Raw genomic sequence first — 13997 nt, forward strand, 5'->3', positions numbered from 1 at the left:
TGCTGATGATTGATTTGTTCATAGCTCAATGAAAAGGCACAGACTAGTCAGAGGTGTGTAATCTATATCCCAACTGATATAAATTACAGTTGACTAATGGTCACCTGTAAATCCTGTCCCATCATCCATGTTCCTTTCCCCTTGCTGTATTAATATCTTGGCTGAGTCAGCACCTATTTACTGATACAATTTTTGTCCATCTATCCACCATCCATCCATCCATCCCTCCCTCCCTCCTTCCCTCCCTCCATCCATCCCTCTCTCCCTCCTGGCCTTCCTCCCTCCCTCTCTCCATCACCACCTGGCTACCCAGCTGTGCCCTCCCACCTCATAATGTCTAATGAAGTTGCTAAGGCTTCTCCCCTTGCTTCTGTTAGCGATGGCTGGCAGCTGTGGAGGCTGAAAAAAGATGGAGGTGATACAGCAGCACAGGAAGTGGCAAAGGAAGGAAATGAGCTTTGTGTCAAAAGTACCAAGAAGAAAAAACCAACCCTTTCATAGAAATTCAGCCAAAATTCAGGTCAGGCATAGTGGTTCACGCCTGTAATCCCAGCACGTTGGGAGGCTGAGTTGGGCAGATCGCTTGAGGCCAGGAGGTCTTAAGTGAATGATGACTGATGGTGAGAGCCAGACTTCTCACTGTTGGTAGAAGGGAAATAGCCTAGAATGATCCATGAGGTAATGGAATAGACGTAGGACATCCCTATGAATGCATATTTAGCTTGATATAGCTATAAATGGTCACACACAGAAATGTTTATGGATATATGTAAATACATGGGTTAGTACATGCACATATATTTCCTTTCTCTTTCAACTGAGAAGCAAAGACTTCCCCACAGCAACAACGATACGATATCTACCACCTAGATCTTGCTATTTAGTACCATTTTGCAATAAAAGGAACCAGGGCTTCTCGGAGAAATGGCTGATTCTATGAGTGGAGGAGAAAATATACAAGATGTCTGAAATATCCTGTAGAGCCAGAAATTAGGAAGTGCTCAAACACACACACACACACACAAAGGAGTATGTCATAGGTACAGAGAAGTCAACTGAAAGAGCTTGCAGCATGGCCAAAGCTGGAAAAAAAAGCAAGAAAGCAAGAGAAAGAGAGAGAGAGGGAGAGGGAGAGGAAGGAAGGAGGAAAGGGAAGGGAATTAAATTGTAACTCAAAGCATTTAAAAAAAATCCTTGAGTCCACGTAGATATAAATAAATGACTAAATAAGAACTCCCAATAATTTATGTAAATCCTCTGTCTTAAAGAGAAGGGCTGTAAGTCCCACCTATGCCATGCATAGCAACTTCCTTCCAAAGAGCACAGGACAGAAGGGTTGGCGGGGGAGGAGGTCACTTTACAGCAGAGAAACCTGGCGAACACTATCTCAGCCGGGTGATCAAGGTAGCAGCAGCAGTTATAAGCCATGTTGATAGTCTGTACCCTTGGCAGGATGTGATGAAAATGGCATTCGGCCTCAGTGGTCTTGCTCCCACCAACACTTAACTCCAGTCTAATGGGAAACACATTAGACAAATGTCAATGAGAGACATGCTACAAAATACCTGTCCAATATTCGTCACAACCGTCCAGCTTACGAGAGAGAAAGTAATTCTGAGAATCTGTCACAGCCAAGAAGAACCTAAGGATATGGATGACAAGAATGTCATGTTGTGTCTGGGATGGATTCCAGAACAGAAAAAGGACAACAGGTAAAAAAAAAAGGCAGTAAAAATGAAGTGTAGATGTTAGTTAATCATAACATATCAATATTTGTATAGCATTGCATTAATTGTAACAAATGTATCATACTAATGTAGGAGGTTAATAACGGGAAACTTGAGTGTGGCATATATGGAAACTCTGTACTGTCTTCCCAATTTTTCTGTAAACCTAAAACTGCAGTAACATACACTGCATATACTGCTTTTGTTTTTTTTAGACGGAGTCTTGCTCTGTTGCCCAGGCTGGAGTGCAGTGGCATGATCTTAGCTCACTGCAGCCTCCACCTCCCGGGTTCAAGCGATTCTCTTGCCTCAGCCTCCTGAGTAGCTGGAACTACAGGTGCCTGCCATTACGCCCAGCCAATTTTTGTATTTTTAGTAGAGATGGTGTTTCGCCATGTTGGCCAGGCTGGTCTCGAACTCCAGATCTCCTGTGATTCGCCCGCCTCGGCCTCCCAAAGTGCTGGGATTACAGGTGTGAGCCACTGCACCTGGCCATATACTGCTTATTTTTAATAGAATAATATATGAAAGTACCTGGCACATTGTAAACTTTCAACACGTGCATGCTGACTTAAACAACTTGTATTCTTGATACAATTCCTCAGAGAACAGAGTCTTTCTTGTCCTGGGCATTCTGTGTATGGGCTGGAATTATCAGAATTTTCCCAAATTCCTGTGAAGTTAGCTCCATGCTTGGAAGGGAATACAGAATACGTTTTTAGAAAGAAAACAAACAGGTTAAATAAAACAGAGTCTGGAACCAACATAGACTCGAACATCAGAGAGCAGGGAGTGACACATGAGCACAAAGCCAAAGTTGAAACTGACTCACTTCACAGGAGATAACAAGAGATGCAGTGAACTGACTGATTAGTCATGCTGCCTGCTCTAATTGTGATTACAAAAGCCAAACTGTTTTTATGGGCAACACCCAATGGGCCAGACCAAACAGGAGGAATTATTAAGGGAGTGTTTGAATAGGGGTGCTGAATGATGACACCAGCCTCCTTGCTTCTGAGAACTTATACCGAATGTAAGCCCAACAGCCTAGAGCAACGATGGGGAAAGCAACACTTTAAAGGAGCTTAAGTAATCAAGTGACAAGGACCCAACACCCACTGCCAGTCAAGGAAGGGATTCAGGCAATCAGGGTTCTGGAAGCACCCAGCAAGATGCAAAGGTTGAACTACGGCATCTTGCTATGTTGCCTAGGCTGGCCTCAAACTCCTGGGCTCAAGTGATCCTCATGCCTCAGCCTCCCAAAGTGCTGAGATCATAGGCATGAACCACTGTGCCCGGCCTAATATAAAAGTTTTCATTATTTTGACATCCTTTTCATCTTAGCCTAATTTAACTTAAATCCTAGATTCTGAAAACTAGATCCTTTTGAGAAATAGCCCCAGCATTGAAGAATACAGTAAGATATTACTAATGGCATTATTGAAAACTGTTTACAACACCTAGAATTAAGAGGAATCCAGAAACCATTATATTCAGGGTTCTCTAGCTTTGGGTCCTTCTTAGATTCCATTCTCAGGTCTTGTGTAGGGACTTTCATGGCCTGAGCCTCTTCTTCAAGGGTCTCCATCTTGGTTGCATTTCGGATGCTGCTTTAAAAAATCACAATGCCCAGGCCACTCCTCAGATCAAATAAACTCACATCTTAGCGGGTGGAATCCAGGAATCACTATTTATAAAGTTTCCAGGTGATTCCAAAGTGCAGCTATAGTTGAGAACCACCGTCCTCATATTATGATTATGATTATTATTACTATTACTATTTTTTTAACACAGAGTCTCACCCCGTCACCCAGGCTGGAGTGTAGTGGCATGATCTCGGCTCACTGCAGACTCCACCTCCTGGGTTCAAGCTATTCTCCTGCCTCAGCCTCCTGAGTAGCTGGGATTACAGGAAAGCATCACCACACCCAGCTAATTTTTGTGTTTTTAGTACAGACAGGGTTTTGCCAGGTTGACCAGGCTGGTCTCGAACTCCTGACCTCCAGTGATCGGCCCGCCTAGGCCGCCCAGAGTGTTGGGATTACAGGTATCAGCCATGGTGCCCAGCTTCCACCCCCCACCTTTTTTTTTTTTTTTTTTTTTTGAGATGTCTGCATTTTAAAAGGGAATTCCTAATGAAAAATGAGATTGCATACAGAATTCTGGGGTCATACTTTCTAGGAACATTTGAATAATTAAAAATTAAATTAGACTTTGAGAATCTCTCTTGCAGACACGATACAAAGGGTTTCCCTCACATTTACAATAGATGTGGGGTGGCACAATCCATTTTAAAACAAAATGAGGAATGAACATTAATGAAACTACTAACTGCTAAATTACTTACAGACCATATATTTCTGCTAAAACAGTAACTTACTATTTTTTTTTTTTGAGACAGAGTCTCGCTCTGTCGGCCAGGGTGGAGTGCAGTGGCATGATCTGGGCTCCCTGTAACCTCCATCTCCCAGGCTTAAGCAATTCTCCTGCCTCAATCTCCTAAGTAGCTGGGATGACAGGTGTGTGCCACTACGCCCAGCTAATTTTTGTATTTTCAGTAGAGACAGGGTTTCACCATGTTGGACAGTCTGGTCTCGAACTCCTGACCTCTGGTAATCCCTCCACCTCGGCCTCCCAAAGTGCTGGGATTACAGGCATGAGCCACCGCATCCAGCTGCAACTTACTATTTTAAAAAATTCACATTTTATTCACTTAAGTTTACTTGCTCTTTTTTCCTTATATAAATAAGTAACAAGATAATTTAATTCAGTGAGATTAGTGAGGTGATTATAGCTCTTTCAAATGAATTCAATAAAATGTTAATTTTGTGATGCTATTTATTTTGCGAAAGTTTCTACATGATAGGAAGCAAATGCAAATTTTGACCTATTGTCATTCCTTAGTATTTCCAGTAGCAGAAAAACGAATCTATTAGAGTACCTGAATTTTACAAGCAAATTCAATATATTTTATACAGACAAACATAATAATGCCTTGGATATGGTTATTCATAGTCTTAGATATTTACTGAGCTCTCACTCAGCATTTATTCATTTCATTTCTACAGAGTCAATTTTCTTGACACATTTTACCTTCTAAAGGAAGAGCTCTGCTTCTGCTAACCCTTTATGCAACTTTTACACACATGTGTTTAGGGTGTGGCACAGTCAGATTGGGATTTTTTTTTTGAGACAGGGTCTTGCTCTGTCACCCAACCTGGAGTATAGTGGTGCAATCTTGATTCACTACAGTCTCTGCCTCCTGGGCCAAGCAATCCTCCCGCCTCAGCCTCCCAAGTAGCTGGGATCACAGGTGCATGCCGCCACACCAGCTGTTTTTTTTTTTTTTTTTTTTTGTATTATTAATAGAGATGAGGTTTCACCATGTTGCCCAGGCTGGTCCCAAACTTCTGGCCTGAATTGACCCACCCACTTCGGCCTCCCAGAGTGCTGGAATTATAGGCGTGAGTCACCCTGCCTGGCCTGATTTGGGATTTAGAAAGACATTCTGGTTTTTCTAAAGGATGCCTGGCAAAACAAAGGACTGGAGGCAGAGAGATTAGTAGGAGAGCATTAGCTTGCTTTGTGAATTACTGTATCCAGATTGAGGAATGAGTTCCTGAATGAGCGTTTACAGCAACTGAATCACCTGCTGTCACAACAAACCAATTCCTCACTTGAAAGGCTTTTAAATTGGGGAATCGTAAATGCTTTTAAATCAGTTGTAGCGAGCACAAAATATAGCTAAATGACTTTGGGGAATCAATTGCTCAGAATTAAATATCCCAAATTCTCCTATTCATCTGGCTCTGACATTGACTCACTCATTGATCTTTAGGGATTTAGTTCATCTATGCTCTAGTTTTCCCAACTATAAAATGCAGCATTAGCGTCTGTCATGGAGTAAAATAATTAATCATTTACATGCACTTTGAAGATGAAAAGTACAAGTAATTAAATTCCATGAAAGTTCCCAAGGAGGAGGTTGCTAAAGATATGAGTGAAGTTCATTGTTCTAGCTAGAAGTTAGAATCTCTTTAATGTTAGTGCCTTTTTAACACTTTATTCATTGACGCAACAAATATTCATTTGTGACCTACCATATGCCACGGCCTAGGTTAAAAGTCAGTGGTGAATAAAACAGTCAAATTTCCTTCCTCATGAGGTTATAGTCTTGTAGGGGAAGAAGACAACAAACAAACACACCAGGCAGTGGTAAGTGCCTGGAGGGAGGAGATAGGAGATGGGTAAAGAAATAGAGAGGTAGACAAAGTAAGAGTAGGGATCCTATTGATCCCTGGTACCAATTTTCCGTATTAGCTGGTTCTCGTATTGCTATAAAGAAATACTTGAGACTGGGGTAATTTACAAAGAAAAGAGGTTTAGTTGACTCATTCCCCAGGTTGTACAGGAAACATGATTCTGGCATCTGCTCAGCTTCTGGGGAGACCTCAGGAAACAAGCATGGTGGAAGGGGAAGAGGAAGCAGGCACCTACCTCTTACATGGCCATAGCGGGAGCAAGAGAGCGAGGTGCTATACAATCTTTAAACAGCCACATCTCACGAGAACTCACTCACTATCACAAGAAGAGCACCAAGGGGGAAATCCACCTCCATGGTCTAATCACCTCCCACCAAGCCCCACCTTGAACGTGTTCAATTACAATTGAACATGAGATTTGGGTGGGGACACAGATGCAATCCATACTGGGGTGGCTAGAGCAGGCCTCTAGGGAAGGTTACAAGAAAAAGCAGGGAGAGGAGGTTCTTGCAAATATCTTAAGAGAGCTTTCCAAACAAAGGGAGTCATAAGTAGAATGTGTGGGGCCTATAAGGTACAATACAAAGGCTTGGCAGCTGGGATGGAGTGAGTGGGGGGCTTGCGTTAAGTGAATATCAACCTGCGTGTCCTAAGAGTGAGAGTAACACAGGCAGACTTCTTCTCCAAGTAAACAATGATGGTGTACAGGGCAGCATAGAAATTCCAAAAATAGATAGAGTCCATTGTTTCTTCATCAAATATTTATTAGTGCCCTTTATTTTCCAGACTTTTTTTTAAGATAAAACAACAAACTTGGTTCTCAAGAAGTATACAGTTTAGAGAATACATACACACATTCACTCTTAGTTTGGGCAAGCAAACTAAAGTTTAGATTCCAATAGGTAACACATTTTGGTTAAAAATCATAGATTCTGGTTTTTTTTTTATGTAAGGTTAACAGCAATATATGTTTATAGGCGTGCTTTTTTTTCCCTCTCTTTTAAAATTCAACTGACTCATGGTCGACACTGTTTCATCTCTACTCTCTTTGTTAGCCCTCACCAGATTTTTCTCAAGCAAATGACAGCATTATTTCATCCGTAAAGATTTCACTAAGTAGCTCTAAAAGAGAGTCTTTAAAAGAGATCAAAATTAATAATAATTCCTCTATATCATTGCACATCTAGTTAGTATTCAAATTTCCTTCACTAGCTCGCAATTTATTTATTTATGTTCTTTTTATTTTCTTGTGAGTCAGAGTCTCACTCTATTGCCCAGGAGTGCAGTGGCGGGTTCTCAACTCACTGCAACCTCTGACTCCTGGTTCGAACAATTCTCGTGCTTCACCCTCCCTAGTCGATGGGACTACAGGCACGTGCTACCACACCCAGCTAATTTTTGTATTTTTAGTAGAGATGGAGTTTCACCATGTTGGGCAGGCTGGTGTCGAACTCCTGACCTCAAGCTGTCTCCCTGCCTCGGCTTCCCAAACTGCGGGGATTACAGGCGTACACCACCATGCCTAGCCTTTTGTTTGTTGTTTGTTTTACAATTCAGTGGATTTTAAAAATTATGATAAAATATACACAACATAAGAGTTACCATTTTAACCATTGTTAAGTGTAAAGTTCAGCGACACTAATTTCATTCATATTGTCTTGCAATCATCACCACCATCCATCACCAGAGAGTCTTCATCTTCCCAAACTGAAACTCTGCACGCATTAAACAGTAACTCCCCATTCCCCCACCCACCCATCTCCCTCAGCAGTGTGACAGTCAACATTCTGCTTTCTGGCTCTGAATTTGACTCCTCTAGGTATCTCGCATTAGTGAACTCATACAATATTTGACAATATTTGATCTTTTGTGACTGGCTTGTTTCACTTAGCATCACATCTTCAAGATCCCCCTCACGTTACAGCATATATCAGAATTTCCCTCCATTTTATGGCTGAATAATATCCCATTGCATGAATATACTGGATTTTGTTTTTATCCAATCGTCTCATTTTTTTTTTTTTTTTTTTTGAGACCGAGTCTCACTCCGCCACCCACGCTGGAGTGTAGTGGTGCTATCTCGGCTCACTGCAACCTCCGCCTCCCAAGTTCAAATGATTCTCATGCCTCAGCCTCCCCAGTATCTGTGATTACGGGCTCACGCCCCCACACCTGGCTAATTTTTATATTTTTAGTCGAGACAGGGTTATACCATGTTGGACAGGCGGGTCTCGAACTCCTGACCTCAAGTGATCCACCAACCACGGCCTTGCAATGTCTTATTCTTTTTACTTGTTTTATTTTCATCTTAATTTGCAAATTGACTAAATTTGGGGGGGACAAAACTACATAAAAATATATGGTAGCAATATTTTTCAAAAAGCTAAACAGATGAGCAATGTAAAGATTAAATGACCAAATTTCGCCTTTTGTAGGACTTTTATAAGAGCTCTAACAATCCAAGGTTAACCACTTTAAAATCAAAATGGACTGTGGTCCACAGTTGCAGGGCCAGTCTATTGTTTTGTTCTGTGGATGTGGTGTCTCTGTTGCACACTGACGTCATTGCAGATCACCCAGAACCTGGGAGATCAGTTCTGCATGCTCAGCGAGGCTGGTCAAAAAACAGGGTTGTTATCTAGCACCATGCTTCAGTGGCCCCTGGCAAAGACGCTCCCAGAGTGCTCCTTCCATACAGAATTTCCCAGCACATCTCTAGCTAGCTTCTAAAGTCGCAAGATGTTAAACGTCTGTATCATCATTTAGTTGCTTTTAATGTGGTCTCTTGAAAGAATAGGTAAATGTCAGAGAGACCGATGTGAATAGATACGTTACATGATTAATGTCAAGCAGGGAATGAAAATCCGGAGATTCTGAATTCATTATAGCTATACTATTTACATACTGATGAGGTTAGGGATCTTGGAATTGCAGTTTTGTAACATTCCCCCACATCTTCCCAACCTATTCTTTTCTTGAGACAGGGTCTTCTCTGTAGCACAACCTACTCTGTAAAAATACTATGCTGAGGCCAGACGTGGTGGCTCATGCTTGTAATCCCAGCACTTTGGGAGGCTGAGGTAGGCAGATCATGAGGTCAGGAGTTCGAGACCAGCATGGCCAACATCGTGAAACCCCGTCTCTACTAAAAATACAAAAAAAATTAGCCAGGCATGGTGGCACACACCTGTAGTCCCAACTACTAGGGAGGCTGAAGCAGGAGAATTGCTTGAACCTGGGAGGCGGAGGTTGCAGTGAGCTAAGATCATGCCACTGCACTCCAGCCTGCATGACAGTGCAAGACTCTGTCTCAAAAAAGAAAAAAAAATACTATGCTGGCCAGGTGTGGTGGCTCACAATTGTAATTCCAATAATTTGGGAGGCTGAGGCAGGTGGATTGTTCGAGACCAGCCTGGTCAACACAGTAAAACCCCATCTCTACAAAAAAATACAAAATTTAGCCAGGCATGGTGGCGTGCATGTGTAGTCCCAGCTACCCAGGAGGCTGAAGTAGGAAAATCATGTGAGCCTGGGGTGGTTGAGGATACAGTGAGCTTTGATGGAGCCACTGCACTCCAGCCTGGGCAACAGAGTGAGACTCTGTTTCAAAAATACTATGCCAAGGTCGGCATCAGGATCATATAACTTTTGTATTTTTTGTACAGATGGGATTTCGCCATATTGCCCAGTCTGGGCTTGAACTCTTGAACTCAGGTGATTCACACACCTTGGCCTCTCAAAGTGCTGGGATTACAGGCATCGGCCACCGCGACTGGCCCTTATAGATGCTTTTTAGATTAACTTTGAGCAAGATTAGATAGCTGGCTGTGATCAGAAAGGCTTCTGGTACATAACTGTATTCTTACTCTATTTTCCTTCATCTTCTTTCAGTGAGGCAAGCTTGGCCTGAAGTCTGTCTCTTTCCCGCTCTTACTGTACTTCCTTGAAAGTCTGCAAGAACTGGTAACACTGTGTATAACTATCCTTAACGCACATTAAATTTAGAATATTTTAATTGGATGAACAAAAGCAGCAAACTGTGTCTAATTTCCCACAATTTCAAAATATCCTTCACTGACATGAAATATAACAGATGTTTTAACTCTTTTAATACATTTTCTGTATTTTGTAGCTCTTGTGTACCCATACATTTTCAAACCCTTTTTGTAGCAAAATTCCTTATAGATGAGAGAGGAAATATAATTTTCACTTCACTCTGGAGTCTGGCCTCACCTATTTGAAGTCTGAGTAAACCTAAACATGGTATAAAATAAAGCTTTCTATTTATTTATTTATTTTATTTTAAAAGTTTTTGTTATCCAGAAAGCTGAGATGCAATAAAATAAAGTTTTCTAATCAAGTAAAAGTTCTATCCAAAATATGCATCAGTGGAGAATCCTGAAATGTTGATCTCGAATAGAATTTGAAGGTTCTGTAATTCAGTGGGTCATGGTCTCTCTTGGGTTCATGAATTGAGAATCTGATATAAGCTATGAATCTTTTTCCTAGAAAAATGCATATTATTTTCTGATAATTTTACCTGTTCATGGACCTTCTGATGCCCATTGTCAGACTCCAAATTAAGAATCCGATGTACATCTGTAATCCCAGCACTTTGGGAGACCAAGGCAGGTGGGTCACTTGAGGTCGGGAGTTTGAGACCAGCCTGGCCAACATGGTGAAACATCATCTGTACTAAAAATACAAAAATTAGCCGGGCGTGGTGGTGAGTGCCTGTAGTCCCAGCTACGCGGGAGGCTGAGGCAGGAGAATTGCTTGAACCCGGGAGGCGGAGGTTGCATTGAGCCAAGATTGCACCACTTCACTCCAGCCTGGAAGACAGAGTGAGACTCCATCTACAAAAAAAAGAGAGCCTGATGTAATTCAACTCTTTCCTTTTAGAGTTGGTGGAATTGACAGTCATGGTGGCTACGCAACTTGCCCATGGCCACAGAGTGAGGGAGGGTAGAGATTTCACTGTAATTACAATGTGGCTTTTTCTATTACTTGATTACGAAACTTCACCTAACTCAGATGATCAATGTGAGAGGTACCATTGCACCCAATGTACCTCCTTACCCAGTCTTTGATGATACCTCAAATTCTCACTTGTGGGGTCTTCTGGTAGCATATTTGTATCACTCAGACAAGACATCAAGCACCATCTTCCATGCAAATGCCAGGTAAAGGCAAACTAGAGTATAATACGGGTCACTAGCCCAGACTCTTCTCTCTCAGGCTGAATTCCCTGTGGTGCTCTTGGTCTCTTTACCTGCTGTTAAGCTTGACCCCTACACACGTTTGCCGACTGTCCAATGATCAGCTCTACACAGGGCATGAGGGGTAGAGAAGGAGGGTGTTTATAAAAGGGGGTGGTGGGGCAGAAGAGTCTCTTTAACGGGATTAAAGTTAAGCAAAAACAGCATTTGCAGAACTTCATCTGCTTCAGTGTTTTTTTTTTTTTCAGCTAGAAGTGAGAGTTCTGGAAATGTTTTGTACTGAAATACTAAGCAACCAGATTCCTGACATTGTTGAAATGTATTTAAAAATCCCCAATTTTATGAGTCTCATGCAATTAACTTGGAGAAACTGCACATGTTGGATAAGGATTGTGTTATGGCCAAGAAGGAAGCACAGAGTGATATTCCAGGAAAGAGGGGGATTTCCTTGTGAGCATACTTGCTCTCAATCATAAATTGAGATATAGAAATATAACATTAACTATGACAAGTATTTTTTGTGATTGCTTGAACAAAGTATATGTATATTTTTGCATGAATTTCTTTGGATATATAAATTATTCTGATAAAGATCATATGTATTCTAGGAAATTTGAAAAATAAAAAAGAAAGAAAAGAAAATTGCTGTAATTTCAGTAAGCAGAAGTAACAACTACTCATAATCTAAAGCATACATTTTCAGGCTTTTCCTTATGAATACATATTTACACACACATATATAATTACATATAGATTTATTTTATTTATCAAAGTGCGGTCATGTTTATATGAAGTAATGTAGTTTGATCTTTTCCACAAATATTACAGCATAAGTATTTTTAAAAGTTATTAAATTTTCTTGGAAAACAGTTTTTAATAGCTACATGGATTCCATCATATATCCATGCCCACATTTATTTAATCATTTGGAAATCCAGAGTGTTTTCAGTTCCCCCCTATATATCCTTGTGTGTAGAACTTTGGGTGCATCTCTATTTCTTTAGAATTTAAAAAAATTTTTTCATAATTTTTAATTTAGTAGAGATAGGGTTTCACCATGTTGGCCAGGCTGGTCTTGAACCCCTGGCCTCAAGTAATCCACACGCTTCAGCCTCCCAAAGTGCTGGGATCACAGGTGTGAGCCACCATGCCTGGCCTTTTTAGAAAACTTTTTAATTTGTCTTAGCTTTTTGGCTAGCAGAAATTCGTAAAAGCAAACTAATTTCCAAGAGTAGAACATTTTCTTAGGTTTTTGCTGTATATTATTAAATGTTCTCTATACTGTTCTACCAATTTGCACCTGTAGCTGCAGTATTTGATAGTGTTCCTTTTGCCTATTCTCTGATTAATATTGGATGTTTAACAATTGATTCCAATTTGACAGACTAAATACGGTATCCTATTTTAATTTGCATTAGTTTGATTACTCTGGAAAGTTAAACTCCTAAAGATACGTTTACTAGCTATTTGCATTTCTCCTAATGTAAATTGTTTTGCCTATTTTTGTTTTATGGTACTCATCTTTTGCAAATTGATGGGTAGGAACTCCTTATATATTTTTACCATAAACCCTATGTCGTATGTACTGAAAATATTTTCTCTATCATTTTCTTTAACTTATGATGGCACTTTTTTTTTTTCTAATAAATGATGAAATGTCACCTGTGCCCCCAAGTTGCAAAGCTGTTGTAAAGCCGATTTGCTTTACAAGGGGACAGGTCTCAGCATGTTTATCTGGTGGGATGAATGGAATGAAACAGACATGTGCAGGGTTTTGGGAATCAAAGCAGAAGTTTTGAAGCTGAAGTCCTTAGGTCCTCTGGTTTCTATCAGATATTCTCATTCTAATTATAAATGTTATACATTTTCCCAATAAACACCCCAATTTTAGTTTCAAAAGTGGTTCCAATAAAGGATCTGGTTGCTACTAAGCACGATACGTAATTAGCATGGTTAGTGTCCTTATAGATGTGTTTCTTTTGAGACAGAGTCTCTCGCTCTGTTACCCAGGTTGGAGTGTAATGAACCTCTGCCTCCCAGGCTCAAGCAATTCTCACATCTCAGCCTCCCGAGTAGCTGGGGCTACAGGTGCCTGCCACCACACCCAGTTAACTTTTGTATGTTTTGTACAGATGAGATTTCGCTATGTTGCCCAGTCTGGGCTTGAACTCTTGAACTCGAGATCTACACACCTTGGCCTCTCAAAGTGCTGGGATTACAGGCATGGGTCACCATGACTGGCCCTTACAGATGCTCTTTAGATTAACTTTGAGCAAGATTAAGATGGCTGGCTGTTATCAGAAAGGCTTCTGGTACATAACTGTATTCTTTTTTTTTTTTTTTTTTTGAGACGGAGTCTGGCTCTGTCGCCCAGGCTGGAGTGCAGTGGCGCGATCTCAGCTCACTGCAAACTCCGCCTCTCGGGTTCACACCATTCTCCTGCCTCAGCCTCCCAAGTAGCTGGGACTACAGGTGCCAGCCACCACGCCCAGCTAATTTTTTGTATTTTTAGTAGAGACAGGGTTTCACCGTGTTAGCCAGGATGGTCTCGATCTCCTGACCTTGTGATCCGCACACCTCGGCCTCCCAAGGTGCTGGGATTACAGGCGTGAGCCACTGCGCCCGGCCCATAACTGTATTCTTACTCTATTTTCCTTTGTCTTCTTTCAGCAAGGCAAGCTTGGCCTGAAGTCTCTTTCTTGCTCTTACTGTACTTCCTTGAAAGTCTGCAAGAACTGCACACATGAAAACATACTGTTTCTTGGTTAGAGGACTATCCACTTCTCACC

This window comes from Chlorocebus sabaeus, chromosome 8 (assembly GCF_047675955.1).
Source record: "Chlorocebus sabaeus isolate Y175 chromosome 8, mChlSab1.0.hap1, whole genome shotgun sequence".
NCBI classification, from domain to species: Eukaryota; Metazoa; Chordata; class Mammalia; order Primates; family Cercopithecidae; genus Chlorocebus; species Chlorocebus sabaeus.